Below are 20,446 nucleotides of genomic sequence, written 5' to 3' on the forward strand. Positions count from 1 at the left end.
TCAACTGTGTCAAAAGCCTACCAAGCAAAAATAGTTTTCCAGGTGGATTTTGTGATAAACTCATGTAATATGAATCTTGGTTAAACTTTACAGATACATTCATGAGAGTTTCAATCAGGTGAAACTAAACATAATGCCATAATAATGGAATTATTTTCTCATTTTTTTCTTTATTAATATATATTCATATGTATTAATACATATTCATTACTTTATTCTTACTGAGGGAAGAAAGGAAGAAAAAAGGGAGGAAAAGAGGGAAGGATAGAGAGAGGCAAGGAAGAAAAGAGGAAAAGGAAGAAGGAAAGAAAATGTCTGATGATCTCTGCCAGCTTCCCACAAGGAAACTTAATGGGGAAGCTGAGAAGAAGTTGGAAGTTACTCCTCCAACTGATTTTTTGCATGTCATGGTTATTCTGTGTCTCTGTTTAAGTAAGGAAATAGCTCTGAAAAGGTAACCCAACAGGTCACAATTTTTTTAAAAAAAAACTGAGGTGTTCCTGGGTAGTATGGATTACATGATTTTTGGATCAGAAATTTCACCAGGCTATATTCCAGAGTGATATATCAGAGAGAAACTGGCTCAGCCAAAGGGGAATTATCAAGTGCGGAATTAGTCTGGAATCTTTATATAGGCACAAGAAGGCAAAGTCCAACTCCCCTTAAAAGTCATTGAACTTTATCTAGTTTGGTCCAGATGCAAACCACCCATTTTGGAAGATTCCTATGAAATGTGAATGAGCAATAAAGTATCTAATAGAACTCTTCACATTGGATCTGTTTGTTTGCATCTGACAAGGCAACACAGTTGAATGAACTTCTACATGATCAATCAACTACAATTGGAAGAACATTTTTAATGTATAAAAATAAGAAGGTGACCACTATCAAGCTGAATCAGCTCAGTTACAATGGTGTAAGAAACACACTATTAGAAGGCCTGAAAGACAAAGTTAGGGCATAACCTGGAGAATATCCATGCAATCACTAAAATCAGTAACTTGATGGCATACAATCAACTTAACATTTATCCCTGAATCTATGCAATAGTCATTAAACTGATGCTTTATTGTACTACATGTACACTATTTATGTCTGCACCTATGTGTTTATCACATTCCTAAAGGGTCCTATGACAATTCTCTGGTCCTTTTTTGTCTGAAGTCATAACAAAATCTTTAGCAACTATTTAACTACCTTCAAACTAGCTGGTTAGTTTTTGTTGTTGCCAGCGACTATTCCAAACTGCTGCTGAAACACTGGTTTTGCAGTTTCTCAATGTTGCTGGGTGTGGATAGGGGTGGAAGGTGCTTCATCAGCTGTAGGCTCTCAGCATCTCTAGTGGCATGGTGAGGCTGCTGTTTACTTCCCTTTACAACTTGCCTGCTGTAAGAAGTTCAAGCCTGCTGCTCCACTGCCTCCACCACCAATTTTTCTTCTGTGTGCTCCTACATGACACAGATCTTCCTCCTATACATACCTACACACTGACACTCAAGTTCTATCAGCATTTTCCTTTTATAATTGGAACCCAGGTGTGGTCTAGTGCTCTTAAAGCTGCTTTAATGTCTCAGGGGAGAAAACAATGAGAAGTTAGAGCTCCTGCTGGCAGCTGCAAGGCTTTCCTTCCACAGTTAGCAGAGAAAGACCACTTCTAAAAAAGAAAGAAAGACACTGTCTTCTGTTTTATACATGAGCTGTATTTGTTTGTGCTTTGCTTTTCCTGTCTAGCATTTAATTATTTGTATTTGGCTTTGCTGATACATTTAGTGAGCAAACAAGGATAAACTAAACTATGTTTTCAGCAGGAATGGATCAAAATTTCATTTGGCCCATTTTTATAAGATATTATCAAGTTTCATGGAATTCTTAAAATATTTTTAAAATGAGGTAGTAAAATTTAGATGTGTGGCAACATAAATTAAGTAAATTTATTTATGCATGAAAAAGCTCTGTACATTAAGTATTAAATTGAAGTCCAGTCCTGACAAGGTATAAAAATTCTACCTATGCCATGTGCAGGGCCAGCTGGGCACCTAAACCTTAGTAGCCTTAATGCATGGATGAGATTGTTGTACTGGGGAAAAGTTTAGATTTGTTAGGCACTAGGACAAGCTTAACCTATTCAATACAGGCAAGTTCCACTGGATACAAACATTAAAAATGTGCCAGAGCAGCTTTTAAATTGATCCAAGGAGATAAGTCAATGGGTAATGGGCAGAATTCAATTTACAAGAGTGTAAATATTACAGGAGGAACTGTAAGAGGTAGGAACAAAGTGAGTTAAATATGAGTTAAAGTAGTCTAAAGCCAAATGAATTTAACATGAGTTAAAGTGGTGATAATGTGATTTAGGAGAAGAAAGAGAAGCAAACAGGCTCTGAAAAAGGGTTGTGCCAAAATTTGAAGATCATAATGTATAAGCACCCCTATGACAGTACTACAGTCAAGATGGAGAAATCAGTATGCTTCATTGTGGGCAAGAACATATGTTTAGTATATATCTGAGAAATGAGTAGGAATTGAGTGAGAGTAAGATAGAGTGCATCCCTGATATAAAGTTTATGGAAAGGACAGAGAAGGTCACTCTCTTCGAGGTGTTGCACTTTATATAAAACACTAATATTGGAAAATAATGAAATAATGAAATATTGTCTTCTTGAACAGATCATTACAAATGGCAATAATTAGCCACACACAAAATGAAGTATTGGGATATGCCATTGGCAGAAGATCAAAATACAAGTATTCCTTGACTTATGACACCATTGGGACTAGAATTTACCTTGCTAAGTCATGTGGTTTTTAAGTGAGTTGCACCTAATTATAGTGCCTTTTTTTGGTCTTGGTTGTTAAGCAAATCATGTGGTTGTTGCACAAATCTGACTTCCCCAGTGATTTTACTTATTAAAAGCCCCTGCCTGGGAGTATTACAAATGACAATCATGTGACCCCAAATTGTAAGTACAGGCCAGTTGCCAAGCTACAAAATTTTGATTGTGTGGCCATTATTCTTTTCTATAATGAAAAAAAAAGTATATTATTACTTCAATTATTTCCTGTTCTTAAAAAAAAATCAGAAATCATTACCTATTTACTTTAACCTCATTTAATACATACAATACATAATGTTTAGCATGTACAGGGATATGTTCTATGAGCCATTTAGTCCTTGAAACCAAAGAGGCTGTCAAAAATAAGAGATGACTATCCTAGTTCTAAACTGCATACATAATAATACATTTCAAACTTGGAGTTATTTTTTTTTAGCCTCTTTTCTATGGATTCATGTTAGAGAGAAAGAAGTTTGGCAGAAGTGCAGATTAGAAAGTTAGATAATAATGTTGGTGAAATATTTTTTTTAATCTTCCATTCTTTTCGATTTGAAAGGAATTTCAAGTGAAAGGAATTATGTGGGCTTTATTCTTCCAGTAAGTTTCACCCAACTTAAATGAAATAGATAGATAACACAAGGTTACTTAGGCTACAGAAATGCAGATGACCACTAGATGTCAAGAAAGAGACAGAGCGTACTAAAACTTTTTGCTACTATTTAGAGGTTGTCCAGATTTTTGTGGGTGAGATCTGGTAACATAAGTAAACATAATATAGTAGCTAAAGAGATGCAAAATAGGATGAAACTAATAATATAATTAACCACACTCACTCTGGAACAGATAGTAACTTCCAATCATATTGATTACAAAGTTCAACATGCTATCAGGTGTTTTATTTCTAAAGCTTTCTAGAAAATTTGGGCTTTGAATAAAAAAATGATGAAAAGATGCCACTGCACAGAAATTCTGAGAAAAAGCAAAAGATGTGAAGACACTTGAGAAGACTAGAACTTCTCAAGCAGAGCTCAAAAGAAGTTCCCTCTCCCCCAATTATTAGAGCAGAGACATAAAAAGAACAAACACGAAAAAGTTATTCATGACAAATTCTTGGATAAGTTTGGTAGCTCTTTTTGTTAAGCAAAGCAAAATTACTTTGTGTTGCATTCTGCAGGAAATATTGGTGAAAAGATGTTTCTACAATTAGGTAAAATCTTCTAACCGAGCCTCAGCACAGGAATCATTTTATTTAGAATAAGAATTTTCTGTTGGTGTAATAAAATTCATCTTTTTATATCTGGTTCTGATATTTAAGTATGGTTGGAAAAAAAAAAAGAAACATCTGAAAGAATGATTGGGGTAGGCACCTGTGTAGCAGATGGAACTTTAAGGAAGCATTATGCCTTGCATAAATGAATCTGGAATAAATTAATAATAGGCATCTCTATTATGTAATTGGTAAAGCTAAATTTGATTGAATATAAGCCTGAAGAACTTTTTCTTCAGCCCCAGAAAAAGCTGAAACACCAAGATAAACTGTGGAAACACACAGCCTAATTTGCAAATTGATCATAATATGCAAAATTTACTAAGGTTTTTACTGGTTGGTAGCACAGAAATGGCTATTTTAAACATCCTTTTTTGATCACAAATGGAAATTGCATCTATCTTACACTGAAGGTTTTGATTCCGAGATAAGCCAAGATGAAGATTCCAATTAGTGGCTCCCTATAACCAAGGTTTATAGATCCTGTAAGAAAATTAAAATGACATATAGACAGTCCTTCCTTTGTTTTGAGGCAGAGCTAGATGATCAATGAAATAATAAATAGTTGTTTCCATTTAACTGGCCTACTCAAAGTAACATTTCTTTCAACTTTTAGCTGTTCTAGCCTGTGTTAAAAATGTATCTGTACCAAACACCCAACCTAGCACAGCTAGCACAAGAAGCTTCATGCAATGGGCAATTTTCTGAACTGTTGTCATCATCATAATAAAACAATAGGACATAATAAACTCTCTAGCTTCATGAGAGCGTGACAGAAGGTTTAAGATATAAATGATGCATTAAAGGCCAAGGTTGCATCAGAGGTTTTAATAATAGCTTTGATTGTTAGTTCCTAGCCTTATAATTTCATGTGCCTTCACTGTTAATAGGATAAGCTTTTTTAAAAAAAAAACACCTCAGGAGCCTATTCTCATTTTTCATGCTGTATTTCCATTTGATTCATTCACTGTAAAAAGAAATTTTACCAAAGGAATTTAGCTTTTTACAGAATGCAGTCAAGGAAGTAGATTACTTAGCAAACCGTCACCTCCACTCAACTGATGCTCTTTATCTTCTCGCAGCAGATACTCACTTGGTTGCCTCAGTAATCCAGTCTGAAGAACATGGCCCATGAACATTAAACATAGTTACTGCAAGATAATCACAGCTATTGATTCTGACATACTGATTTTCTATAGGAAAAAAAATCTCCACTACCTTCCATCACATTTAGGCGCATTTTCTTGTATCTCAAAGGCGTAGTGATGAATGGCATTTGGCAGGTCTTAAAAATACAAATAAAGCTTGCTTTTCTGAGAGAAAGAAAACAGATAACTGTTTTAGAAAAATGGCAGGAGTGGGGGAGACACACAGGGATAGTAAATGTGTGCATGCATGTGTATGTGTGTGTTAGAGTTGAGAAACCTGCATGCATGTGTATGTGTGTGTTAGAGTTTAGAAACCATCTTTAAAAATATATATTTTATGCATAAAGAGGTATATGAATGTTTGTGAAAATATTACTAGATAATGAAAATGAAAAATGTTAAATATTGATTTAAATGTTATATATGCTATATAATATAATATATAACAATTATATTATATTATATTATATTATATTATATTATATTATATTATATTATATTATATTATATTATATTATATTATATTATATTATATTATATTATATTATATTATATTATATTATATTATATTATATATATTCAAACTAAAACTAGTTTGAACGAGGGCTCTCCCATTTATCTTCCGTGTCCTACATCTTCTGGATGGGCAAACCTCCAAATATGTCAAATCGAAATGTTGGCTAGGAGTTCCAGAAATGAAAACTTAATTTGAACCATGTCACCTGATGGGACCTAGGAAGCATGCCTTTTCTGTCACTGTACATGCCCTATGGAATAAGAATAGCAATAGCACTTAGACTTATATACCACTTCAAAGTGTTTTACAGTTCTCTCTGAGTGGTTTACAGAGTCAGCATATGCCCCCAACAATCTGGGTCCTCATTTTACTGACTTCCAAAAGTTGGAAGGTTGAGTCAACCTTGATATGGTCCAGATCAAACTCCTGGCAGTTGGCAGAATTACTCTGCAATACTGCATTCTAACCACTGCACCACCACAGCTCTTAATGGCAGATCCTCCTCATCCCAAGATTCAAATTACATCCTTCAATAAGGAGAACTTTTCCAACAATAAGAACAATTAATCTGCTGTCCTTCAGAAATTTGGGTGTTCCATCACTGGAGGTTTTCAAGAAGAGATTTGACAGCCAGATGTCCTGAATGGTATAGAGCATGGGTGTCAAGCTCATGACATCATGTTGTCGTCAAGTGACATATTATGACTCTTTTTCCCCCATTGCTAAACCAGGAGTGGGCATGACCAGCGCATGACCCATCCAGCCTGTGACCCACGAGTTTGACCTCCCTGGTATTAGGATCTCATGCCCGAGCAGGAGATTGGACTAGAAAACTTCCAAGGTCTCTTCCAACTTTATTATTCTATATCCTATAATGTGTTTGACACAGGGTCTTTGGCTTGTTTTGAGTGTAATTATGTGTGTTCCCCCAGGCAGTTGTTGATTTTTTTAAAAAAAATTACTTGCTGCTCATTGCTCATTGTTGTGGATTGAGAAGGAAAAGGAAGGAAAGGGGGAGGGAGAGAGGGAGGAAGGAAGGAAGCAGGAAGGTCTGTAAGAGGAGTTGCCTTCTCCTAGCCCTTAACTGAAGCATGAGAAATTGCAGAGGCTGAAAACCGCCATAACAATTATCATCTACTCTTCAGCAATCTAGTAATAAGACAAGTACACGAAAATTACACACTGTTCTTGTGGAAGTTTCAATGATATTATTTTTTGAATATCTTACTCAAAGCCAATTTAATTCTGTAGGCTTGATTAAAATGGTTAAAAGTGGAAACAGAAATTTTAAATCAGAGTTTCAGAGGATTCAGCTAAAAACCTCCAATGATGCTACGTTCATTTAAAATGTAAGCCAAACTTTTGTACCTGTTTTATATTATTTTAAAACATGGTAATGTGGAAAATTTATGGTAGTTTTTTTTCAGGCTGTAATTTCTCTTTATTTTCCCAGAGCAATGTTATGAAGAAGCACATTTAACTTACCTGGCATAAAGACATTGAAGAAAAAAAAGCAAATTTATTTATTTATTTATATTCCTCCTTTATTATTTTTTATAAATAACTCAAGATCTAATACTTCTTCTTCCTTCTGTCTACCCCACAACAACAGCTCTATGAGGTAGGTTGGGCTGAGACAGAGAGCGATTGGCCCCAAATCACCCAGCTAATTTCATGCCTATGGCAGGACTAGAACTCAAAGTTTCCTAGCTTTCAGCCTGGTGTCTTAGCTACTAAAGCTTTAACTGAAGTACCACACTGTGGTGTCTGCCAGTGAAAAGGGAGCTTGTGAGGGAAATAACAGAGCTCCATTTTTGCCTGCAGAGGGCTGCAGGAGGCCATTGTACTGAAAATGAAGCCCTAAGACCAACACTAACCCACATGGGTTCTGTTTTTGCTGGCAGATTTCTAGAAAAACAAACTACAAGCAAAAGTGGCATTAGATCACACAAGTGATGTCAAGATGGCCATGCCCCTTGGCCGCACCCCTCATCCAAGGTCAAACACATCCCTGATATGGCCCTCAATGAAATCGATTTTGACATCCCTGTTCTAGATGAATTCTTTAAATACTTGTATAGAACAAGAAACATAAATAGTATGTCAGCCCTCCCAGGTAAACCACATAGAAAACATGATTAAATGAGGTAATTCATCTTTACTACAAAGCTACCTTAACAGAATCTTACACATTTGAGGGTAAAAATCTCCTACCACCACTTTCAACTGCTCGATCAATTAGGGAAGATCCTTCCTAAATTTCTTCCTCTGACTGTTGAACCACTGGGGCTTCTCTCTTTCTTATTATTCCCTAGGCAGTATCTCTTTCTCCGGTCCCTCAAGGTCATTTTCACATACCATTACCTTATAACATATAATACTATATTGGAAAAAGAACTAAAACTCCTAGTAAAACTTTGCTGAAAAAGCCTTTTTGCTGGTGGTGTCTATGAAACCAAACAGTTTAAATGGGATTTGTTAGGAATGTTATTAACCTAACAGCTATTTGGGATGGAAATATATAAACCAGGATAGACATTTTAATACTGTCTCTTTAAGAGCATGCTAAAAACTGCAATTGGGTGTGGTTACTCAAATGGCCATAAGATGGAGCCAGAAACCTGGTTTGTCTTAGTCTTAGTCTCAGAAGAGGGTGTGTCTGAGTGAGTATCTCTGTTTCCTTCTGTTGGAAAGTATTGCTGTTCCTCCATTTCTTCTAATTGACTGATATTACTGGATTTAATGTAAGTCTGTTACTGAACTGTTTTTGACACTGGACTTTGATATTTGGAGTATCCCTGGATTGAAAAACTGACTGATTTACCTGTGAATGATTTTGGATTGCTTGTTTGGACTTTGCTTAATGTTTCTGGAAGTAAAAACCTACATTTACTGTATAGTGTATCTGTGTGCTGTATGTGTATTATTCAAACACTACTCTCAAATACGTCTCCCTGTATGCGCTCATTCTCCTAACGGGGAATTACCTCAACAGGATTCAAAGGTTCTGTTCTGATACAATTTCAGAAATTAGTTCAGTTATACATGTAATTATGCGAAAACATTTTATTATGCCCAATTACACTTAGCCAGCAATGCCACAGATCAGTGTTGATTGGATACATTTTCTAAAATGCTAGCAATGAAAATGAACATACTTCCTTTATAAATACCTCACATAAACTGGTGGTGCAGCAGGTAATCTATGCAGAACTAATGAAGAAGAACATAATTTTCAGGATTAAAAGGCATACTGAGCATTTAGGTTTTTTTCCTTATTCTCTAATAATATTTCACTTTGTTTCTTATTTTCTAACTGAACCTTAGAACATTGTTGTATTTTGGTTCCAAAATAATTGTTTCTCTAACACCTTATGGCGATCTAGCCCTTTCCATTTTGGGAGTCGTAAAGAAAGTTCTATACCTCTCTTCAGTAAAATCAAATATGTTCTAACACAGTGGTCGCCACTGGTAGTCCACAAGAAAATTTTTGGGGTCCGCAGAGAAATGTCACCCCCAGAATACCCCCTCAAAGCAATTAATCCAGGCTGCACAGGAACACAAGGCTGTGCTGCCCATATGGCCTGCCCTCCCCACCCACTCACTCCTTATGTGGAAAACTTGCCTGCTAAGTTGCTATTTTTCCTTTTTCCAACCATCAGCTGTTCTGCTGTGCTGGGAGATTTAGATTAGCTAGAAATCTGGAAATCATTGGATTTCTTGCTTTCAAGCTAATCTTTATATCCGAAGGACTGAAGGTTCTATTATTCAGTTGCAGACTCAGATAGCCAATACAGAAACACAGATTTCTCTAAGTGAATCTGTGATTTTGTGAACAACTCAATCTGCCTGCTTGCTTTGCCTGATTTTGGGTAAAAGTTGTGAGTTAATTTTGTGAGTTTGCTTGCTAGCAAATTTTATGTGACAGACCCAGCTAGCCGATGACAGATATATCTCTGAATGAATCTGTGATTCTGTGAGCAACTCAGTCTGTCTGCCTGTCCAAGTTTTGGACAAAACTTGCTCTTTTTATTAAAAAAATCAATATTTATATAAATATTTATAATATTTATATACAAGCCATGGCCAGCCAGTCATATGATCAACAAGCCACACCCACAAATTAGGCCACACCCACAAACAGAAATTTGAATCCCACCCCTGCCTGTGTGTGTGTGTGTGTGATAGAGAGAGAGAGAGGGATGGGGGAAGGGAGAGGGAGAAAGGGAGGGAGGGAGGAGAGGTTAGATCTCTCTCTCTCTCTCTCTCTTTCTTCCCCCCCGTCCCCCCCGTCCCCACCAAAGTCAGCAAGCCAGTCAAAATTCATATTTTTGGTCCTGGGATTTAAAATTACGAGTTTGGTAGTCCCTGAGGTCCAAAAGGTTGGCATCCCCTATTCTAACAAATATGCACATACACCTGTACATCCTGACCGGCGATCGAGGCTGCTGTCTTCATTTATTTCATTTATTTTCTTCAACTGAGTAGTACCAAATAGATTTTTCTGGCCTTTTTCCCAGGCCTTGCCATACAGTTCTTGGTTTGTTTTTTCCTATTTTTTAATTATGACATGGAAGAAAACTGAAATAACTGTTTCCTTGATATGCAACAGTTCTAATGGTCTAGAAGTATAGAAGGGGAAGAGTAGTAAAAGAGAATAAAGCAAAATATGAAGGAAGTAAAAAATTTTCAGGTACATTTTAATATGAGATTCTACCTGATGGAAGCAAGCAACCTCTATCCTAGCCTTTAGTCACAAGCCTTTTTGGATTAAGACTAAGTTTTGCAGAGTTCAACAAGCCTTTGTCCCAGGCAAAGTATGCATGTATCTGCTGTCTAAATTGAAAGTTTATTTTTCTTTTGAAAATCCACATGTTTTGTTCAGGGCTTATAGCATATTCAGTTTATCATTCCCTTGGATTGATAAAACTATGCAGCTGTGCACTATATTATGGCTGCTTTCATAAATCCAAGGCTAACAATAGTCTCTCATATATAGACACAAACAGATTTTCCATTCTTGTATTGATTGTAATACTTTCAACTATTTATAAACAGAAAACACTCCATAAGCAACCCCTGAAATCAGTTTTAAGAGCTTTGCTAAGAATGTGAACCTACCCAAAACAAAACAAAACAAAAGACTGAAAGCAGTGGTGCAATGCAGTATGTACACCTTATATTCATGAAAACAAGAAAGATAAGCAAAACAAAAAAACTACAGTTCACAGACATTTGGATCATATTTATTTATTTATATGCAAGAGTTATTGCATGAGCTTTGGAATATATTATTTACTATAATCTTTCTTATATATAAGATGTTCCTATATATGTAAATTTCCAGAGGGGAAACTTCTCAAGAAAGGTTCCTGAAAGGGGGCAATAATATCTCTGTGTTGTTTTTATAATGCCATCATATGTAATATGAATTATATATTTATAGAGTCCAAAGTGATAATCCCCAGCCTTAAATGCTTACTATCTAAAATTCAGCAAAGAAAAAAATAGCAAAAGAATGAAAGGGAAAATATGAGAATATGTGAGAATTTTAGCCTTAACTGTTGTAAGATGTGGGCAGTAAAGGCTGAGCCAAATACATAACAATAAAGATACAGATAATGATAAAAAAAATTACATAGTGTATTAGTAGTATTTTACTAGAGATAATTTTCACAACTGCTGTATCATGGGTATATTTTATCTCAGAATCAGATTCAGATTCTAATCATCAGCAGATGACCTTTGCTGGTATGTACTTCTTGTGGATTATTTTAAATTAAAATGGGACTAAAATTAAGTTTGAAGAAGACCAAATTAGTGATAAAATGTACAACAACTAGTTTTAGAATTGATACTGAAGTGGTAAATAGCTTCTGTTTTTTGGGTTCAGCCATCAACAATAAAGAAAAAAAAAGCCATCAGGAAATATGCCATAGACTACAGGAGAACTTAATAGAGTAGCCATAAATGTTGTGGAAATGATATTCAGATAATGTGATGTGTTTATACTCATACAGATCGGAAGAATGCAAGCCATGGGAGTGAAAGTTGGACTTTGAAGAAGCAGGATAGAAAGAGTATTCATGCTTTTGAAATTTGGTATAGAAGAAAACTTCTAAGAATGCAGTGAACAGTCAAGAAAACAAATAAATGGATCATGAACCAATCAACTCAGAGTTTTCATTTGAAGTCTACATGACTAGGCTCAAATAACATACTTTGGATATATTATGGGAAGAACTGGTACTCTGGAGAAGGCTATGATAGGGAAAGATGGAAAGAAAAAGAAGAAGAGGACAAGCATTAGTAAGGTGCTTGGACCTAGTTACAGAAGGAATCTGTGCAATGTTGGAAGACTGGAAGAATAGGATAAGAGCAGAGGTGGTATTTAGCAGGTTTTGACCAATTCTGGAGAACCGGTAGCAGAAATTTTGAGTAGTTCGGAGAACCGGCAAATACCACCTCTGATTTGAGATTTTACAGTATCCTTCCCTGGCCACGCCCATCAAGCCACACCCACAGAACCGGTAGTAAAAAAAATTGAATCCCACCACTGGATAAGAGGCAGGTCATCATGGCTAGTAAGAGTCAACACTAACGATAATACACAATACCAAAGGGCAGGTTTAGAAACAATAAGCTATAGTAATATTTTATGAAACAAAATAGAATGCCACTTGAGTTTTCAAATGTCCTTCAAATTTGGTTTGATAATACCAAGATAGGAAGTATATAGACTCTATTTCATGTCATGTATCAATACTTGTATTTAAAATAATGAAGCAATAACCAAACTAAATCTAATAGTTATATTTTTTATTTAATACAATCAATATGAGATAGCCAAGTGTTTCAACTATATTAGATAACCTAAAATATTTTCATTAACATTTTGTCTCATGTTCAGAAGGAACCATGAATTTATGATCTAAAGAATTTACTGCAATAAAGACTGAAATTACAATCAATTTTAACCTATAACCATAAATATTAATTAGCAAATAGTAATTTGATACCTGGCATGAAAATATATATATTTAAATGAAATATTTTGAATGAAGACTATGTATAATCTAAATAAAAATTTTGATTGCTGAAACAAATGAAGCAAAGTATATACCAATTTAATTTTCAGTGGCCATTAACTTGGAATGCAAAATATTTGAATTAGAAGTCTATAAGTGATTACACTATCTAGTAATTTCCTTTGCATCAAACATATAGAATGTATTATCATTAGATGGTTCTGCAGCTGAAGTGAAATGTCATTTCCAGTCTGAATTTATAATCAGATCATAAAAAACATGATCAAAAGCTCATGTTACTTTCCCAGTCTACAGTTTGTACCATTCCTTCCTCCCTCCCTTCCTTCCTTCCTTCCTTCCTTCCTTCCTTCCTTCCTTCCTTCCGGTTAGGTCAGGTCAGGTCAGGTCAGGTCAGGTCAGGTCAAGTCAGTCAGTCAGTCATTCCCATTTCAATTTTCTTTTTTCACAAACAGCTAAAAGCACCTAGTGTATTTTGCCCTTAGTACTGCCCATTTTGAACCTTCTTCTGAATTTCTGTAGGAGAAGGATGGCAGAACCTGGGTACAGTGTCAAAAGAGGAATCAGCCTAAAGTCTCTACATTGCCACAAATAGACTAAGTCCACCTCCTCTGGAATTGCATTAACCCTACCACTAAAATAGTGCTGTTAGTTGACTAGGTCCTGTGCATAGGCATGAGTAATAAATCAGTTTAATTGGAACTTCACATATGACCCTGGTCTTTCATGCCTGACAATTTTAATTATTTTTGCAGTCAAGATTTCATAGTAAGATTTTCACTTATAGCACTTTTGTGTTTTATTTTGCTTATTGATTTGAAAATATATTCCAATATCCTGATCCAGAAAATTATTTGAACAGCACTATTACTCATCTCCCTACCAACTAACTAGCAAACTACTGTCTTTTTTACTAATTAGTTAATTATCATACGAAAGAAGAAAAAACAGTGGGGCTTAAATAAAATGCCTTGTGTTTTTTAACTATAATGTAGAGAAAGAAACAAAACGTATATGGTTGTATAATTCCACTGGGCAAAAATTATCCTGCATTTGTTACTATATGGAGATTTGCAAAATGTATTGCTTTTGTGCACATATTAATCACATTTGTATTTTATTTTTCCCATTTTCTACATTTCAGTAGTGCTGGCAATGAAACAATTATCTTGTTTATGTAATAAAATATTCAACAGGATTTGTAAACTGAACCAATAAACTTGGTAAATTCTATAGATTAAACTGCTTAATGTATCTGTGGATTCATGGATGATAATATGATGCCCTAACTCTTGATAACAGAGCACCAAATAAGACTTTCATTTAAGTGAGTCTGAGGCAGAAAATCTGATAAAGAGAAAGCCAGTAACCAAAGCACAAGTTCAAGCATTGAAAAATTAATATATGTATATATGTTGATATCTCTATGCAAAAATCCCAGTGGAAGAAAAAATGATTATTTGCCAGATTTCACAATTTATGGTGTAACAATATTGCCACAGTAGGATGAGTATTTGCATAATATCTTAATTTAGTTAATGGTCCTGATGAAGAAGGCCTTCGGGAAAAAACTATGAAAGGATTAATATAGATTTTCAACAGGATAGTCATTATCACTAAATACCATGTGGCAAAATTGGCTAGCAGAGAGCATAATGAATCAGAATTCAGGTATGCTAGGATTTAGTCCATTGTTTATCTCATTATGGGACTCTAAGCATTTCAAGTAAGTTTTCTGCATCTGATCAACCCACTGCCAATAGGGGGAAATGATATGATAAGTCTTATTTAAATGATTAATGTAATCATTTCAGGCTAACAGATCTTTGGCTTAATGGATTACTCTATGATTAGGAGAAAATTAAAAGGTAGAAGCAGAACAGAGAATTTAAACATTTATTTTGTCCCAATGGTTTTCTATATTGAGCAAAAATACATAACCTCTTTTACTTTCATTATGATATCACAGAGATATTAATAAAATAATTTATGAAAAATAGAATCCTGATTAAAAAAATGTCACTAGGAACATTTAGAACTTTTCTTCCTAGTACATTTTCACACTGTTTGTCCCCTGTCCCTAGCATGAATTTTTCTTTAGCTTTTTTTAAAAAAAATAAATACCGGAGCAGTAAAGTTAAACATTACATATATCCAGTTCGTACCCAGAGTGGCATCTGTGCAGTGGGGTCAAGAGTATCAAAATAGTGGATGCTACCAGGGACATCAAAGTCCTGTGAATTCTTAGGAGTATATGATGTAAGTGACACATTCAAAAGGACAGGTTTTGATTGCTCAGTTAAGCATGACATTTTATTTTATTGACTCCCTCCATGGTCATCCTTAGACACATATTTTTATGAGGGAGGGCATGGGATGATAGTGCTGCAGTCAATTTTATGGGAAATGTTTTAACACGAGTTTTCTCCAGGTGACAGGGACACTTGTGATCATGTTATTCCAAGAGAGCAGCTGACTTAGTCAACCATGTCAAGAGAATGTCAACAACGTGATGAGACTATCACCTATATTATAGCTGACTTTGAATGATACCTTCTATTTACTACAACTATTTCCAATTTGCTGTACATTTATTTATTATGTATTCTATTACTGTTTTAAATTTGCTAGAAGTACAACCATAAATAATATAAAAACAGTATAAAAAGAAATTAGAAAATAAAACAAGTTTAACATTGTACAAATTTAAACATTAAGTTCTACAATTTAAATCACATTTTCACCTTCAGAATATCAGGTCTTTTTGACTAAAAATCACCTTATTTCAAAGTCATCTAGAGTCAAGCATTATACAAATTTAATATAATATTTTAATAAAATATATCTTAGATATTGTGGTTATTTTAAGTGATAAAGATGACTCCCCTAATTTTTGAACCATTTTATTCATATTTCCTCTCACAATGTCTTGGAATAAGACTACACTAATTTTTAATACTATTTTATTTATTATTCCTCTACTTTCTGTAGTTTTATTCTGCTTTTCTAAACAATTGTCTCCCAACGCTTGTTACGTTTGTAGAAATACTGAAATACCAACACACACACACACACACACACACACACACACACACAGAGAGAGAGAGAGAGAAAGAGAGAGAGAGAGAGAGATACAGCTGCACTCAATCTTAAAATCTATATAGAATGGAAAGTAGAAGAAGGAAAATCAGTTGTTTAAGTTCTTTATAACATTTTATAATATTGCTTACCAATACTATATAATTTATATAGAAAGTAGTATTATTCATCACACCTACATTTCAAACTGTCAGAGTTGCCCAGTTTTTAGTTCCTATTAAAAGAAATCACCAGAGGATTATTGTAATGTTTGCAATTATTTATACACCACAAGTACAGCGAAGGCAGCAGACAATTAATCTCACAACAAAAAAGGATCAACTCAACAGTTTGTGTCTCTTGCAACTTCTGATCAGCTTCCAGTAAAAAATCTTTCTTCATCCACGTTCCTAATTTGCAACATCCTTACCTAAGAGCAGGGAAAACTGGCCTTACGCCTCCATTCTTAAATATTAAAAATCTTTAGGAATGTGATATACAATTTGTTTCTATCAGGCTATTAATATTAATCTATTAAATCAGATGCTCTGCTGAGGTCTGGAGCCTCAGGGAATCCATATAGATAGTCTTCACAATGCCATTCATTCAGCAATGGTTCAAAGTTACAGAGGTTCTGAACAAATGGTAGTTATAAACAGTCCTTGACTTTCACTTGTTGCAGTGTTGTGTGATAAAAATGTCAAAGTTGGCAGCCTGCCCATATTTATGACTTTAGAATGGGCATCAACTCTCCCACCTGCCTATATCCCCACCATCTTTCCCCTCTGGGGTGTCCTGTGCTCTGCAGCCTGCAGCCTGCTACCTGTCTTAGCTGTGCATGCCTCATCAGCAGTGGGAAGAAGAAGATGGTAAAGGTCAGCTAAAGCAGTGTGGGGAAACTGAAATAGGTGGTGGTAGACTGCAGGGCAGTCAAATGGTCAAAGATGCGGAGAGATAGTAGAGATGCGGAGAGATTTATATATCGCTTCATAATTCTTTACAGATCTCATTAAGTGGTTTATTTGAGGCATATTGCCTCAAACAATCTCAATCCTCATTTTACCGACTTCAGAAAGATGGAAAGCTGAGTCAACCTTTTTTCCCAATTTTTTTAAATTTCAATCTACATATGACAACAATACATTAACAGTGTGGCATCAGTATATCATACATCTCTCATTGCATTATATTCATATTAATTCATACTTCTTCAATATTTATTTTCAACCTTACTCTCTCCAAATGTTTACCACCATATAAATTAAACATACCCAATAATTCCATTATTCAATTTTCTCCCTGTTTACATTTTTTTAAATGAAAAATTCTCATTTGGCAAGCAGTGTGGCTCCAGGTTTCACCTCTCAATACAAACATGACCATAGTTACCTATCCATTTTATTTGTTTAATTTCATACTGCATCATTCTTGTCATTAATAAATATTAAGCTTATCTTATCCAATCCCAATTCATGTTCTCATATCTTATTTTATGATATTATCTAAAATTCTTATCTCAATTCTATATTCATTTATTCAATTCCAAATCTAATATATCTCCTTCCATTTTTCTTAGTACATTCTCATCTTATTTTACAATATTATCTAAAATTCTCATCTCCTTTCTATTATTATTTCTCATATTATTATTATTTTTTCCTATTACATTTATCATTTTATCAATCCTTATCTGTAAATATAGTTGTCCCCTCTAGTTAATAATTTGAGCCAACCACCATTCTTCCTTAATATCAATCTCCCTCTCTAGTATGAAACACAAATATATATATTTTTCTCAGATTCCGCATTATATTTTCTCTATAAATCATCTATACATTAAAAAATACTATTTTCAATATAATCTTATACATCCCAACATATTACCTTGCGGAATCCCGTTTCTTATCCCTTTTTTTCACCCATTATCTCTCACTCTTTGAACAATGTACCTTGTTTGTTTCCTGTTCCTCTTTATTTTCTAGTCCTTTCTCTTAATACCCTTTTTTCCCATTCTTATTCTCCTCCTTTTCTCATTCCAGTTATTAAACTTTTCTGTCTCCCTCCTTTGATTTTTCCTTTGTACTTCCTTTTTCTGCTTTTCCCTTCTCTCTTTAACAATTTTCTGAACCATTCTCCCTTTTATCATCCCATCAGACCACAAATTTTTAATTCTAATTCCTTTCCCCCCTGCCTGAATAATTGTTGTTCATTTTGTTCTTCTAAGTTTTCTTCTTTATAGAACTCTTCCCCCTCTAGTTTATTGTGTTCTTGTGTATGCTGAGTCACCATTTCTAATTTCTGTAATACATAATTACACATTTCAAGTTTAATTTTTATCATGTCCCTTGTATCTTGCATATCTGATCTTATCTCTTGAAAGTCCAGTCTTATATCAACAAGTAGCTCCTCCATTATATCTTCTCCTTTTTTCTTTTTCTTTCCCTTCCTTAATATTTGAAATCTTCTTCTTTGATAGATATATTCAATCCAGAGACTAGTATCTTATTTCAGTCAATATCTTTTGAGTTTATTTTCAACAATTCATACTCTTGAATCTTTATTCCAAATCTTCTAATTGGCCTTCCAACTGTTTCCCAAATTACTGTGTGGTTCTATAACAATAATAAAGTTCCTTTTATTTTCCTTCAAGTTCCAAGATCCAAAGTCTCAAAAAGACCAGACGCTTGTTTTAAAACATATTATTTTCCTGTACCATCAGGTGGCGCTCTTGAGTCTTTTTCTTTATAACTTTCTTTGTTGAATATGATGTTTTTATTAAGTTCGCTAATTTCAATTGTTAGCTGTTCTTTTCCAGCATTTAGTTAGACCCTTTAAGTGCCCACAATTCAATATCTGTCCAGTTTAATTTTTAAACCTTTGTTGTGTTAATGTATCTTTCTTTAAATTTCTCCTCCAGATTAGTCCAGTAAAATAATCAAATCCAAATTTAAAAAACCATTTTCTTTCTCACTTTCTCTGGTCACCACTTCCACACACTTTCTTCCAAAATAGCCCTTAAATTTGATACCAGGGTACCTCAAAAGTGATGTCCTTTGCCTGGTTCACACTCTGCCCGCTGCTTCTTTCTCCAGCACAAAACTTAGTTTCCCGGAATGTTCTTCGTCTTCATGTGGCCATTTTAAGACCACCGCTGCAACTTGCCTTCAGGAGGGATTTTCCTGTCAGGGAGGCGAATTGCAGCTCTCCTCAATCCTCCAGGCGATTTCCCGCTTCTTTACTACCCCACCAGGGTGTTTCCGGTCCTGATCAGGACCCTCCAGCAAGAGAGCTCGGGCAAAACCACACACGATCGCGGATTCCACACAGACACTGATGAGGAACAAACTGGAAGATGGAAGGCTGAGTCAACCTTGAGCCAGTCAGGATCGAACTCCTGGCAGTGGACAGAGTTAGCTTGCAATATTACTAATCACTCCACCACCATGGCTCATATCAGACAGATAGGTAGGTGATGAGCGTTTAAGCAAAGATAATTGAGCCTTGTGTTTCAAAGGCCTGGCTAGTAAACAGGATAATTTGTTTAGTATAATCAACTTGCAATCACATGATGTTTCATCTAATAATCACTTCATTTAGTAATGGAATTCTGGTCCCAAATAGAATTGTTAAGTGAGGACTACAGGAGTCTTATTCACAGAAGTTTTCAACAATGTATTTGCTGAAACTCTGTATAACTATAAGAGTAGAGGTGCTATGCAACTTGATTATATTGTCTTTGCTTCAGAAAATGCATCCTTTATCTTTATAAATGTTTTGAATACTTTAGCTGCACAGTAAATACCATGAGCCACAAACAAGTTATTAATCTTTGAGGATCTTGTACAATTGAGATTAATTAGCTTGACACTCATAGATAAAATTAACAGTTGAAAAACTTAAAAGAATATCATTGATGTATAAATAGTATACCTAGTAAACATCTTTATTCCAGATAAAGAACAAAGCACATTTCAGAATTAAGTTAAGAAATTGATACTCTGTCAGGATATCTTGACACAGCACTAATTTAGCCTGATTTATTAGTCATAAGAGAAACAGCATTTGAATTTTTATATGTATAAAGAAAGTATCCAAATAACTTGAGAAACTTCATTATGAGTCAGTAGGGAAGAATTTTGAAATAAAATGGCATAGCTGCACTCAGACTATATAAAATAAATACTGTATGTAGAACAATAATAGTAACACTGAAAAAATAATGATTGTTTCAGTACTGAAACCAATGCTACTAAATTTACTGTCTAATGCTTAGTCACCCTAATGCATTTGGTGGATTTACTTCTTAATAAGAATTATTAGAATTTAGTTTGGGAAAAGATGGGAGAGAATGTAATAATGTCTTAAATTCCATACAAAATCTAGTTAGCTGGACACTACTAACTTTTATTTGTTCCAATGGGATCTAGTTGAAACTAGATGAGGATCTATGGCTGTAATTATACACACAGACATCTGGGAATATGCCCCATTTAACTCAGTGCTATTTACTTCTAAATATACATTTATCATCACAACATGAACAGCACTTAGCTAAT

At 34.7% G+C, this 20,446-nt stretch overlaps 1 protein-coding gene across 2 annotated transcripts in view; it reads right to left on the reverse strand.

The window, feature by feature from the left end:
- NEGR1 (neuronal growth regulator 1) overlaps positions 1-20,446 on the reverse strand; it is a 529,658-nt gene that overhangs the window by 289,391 nt on the left and 219,821 nt on the right. The gene's annotated exons all lie outside the window — the stretch shown is intronic.

The sequence above is a fragment of the Pseudonaja textilis genome, chromosome 3 (assembly GCF_049901715.1).
Source record: "Pseudonaja textilis isolate UNSWEBS1 chromosome 3, rPseTex1.2, whole genome shotgun sequence".
NCBI classification, from domain to species: Eukaryota; Metazoa; Chordata; class Lepidosauria; order Squamata; family Elapidae; genus Pseudonaja; species Pseudonaja textilis.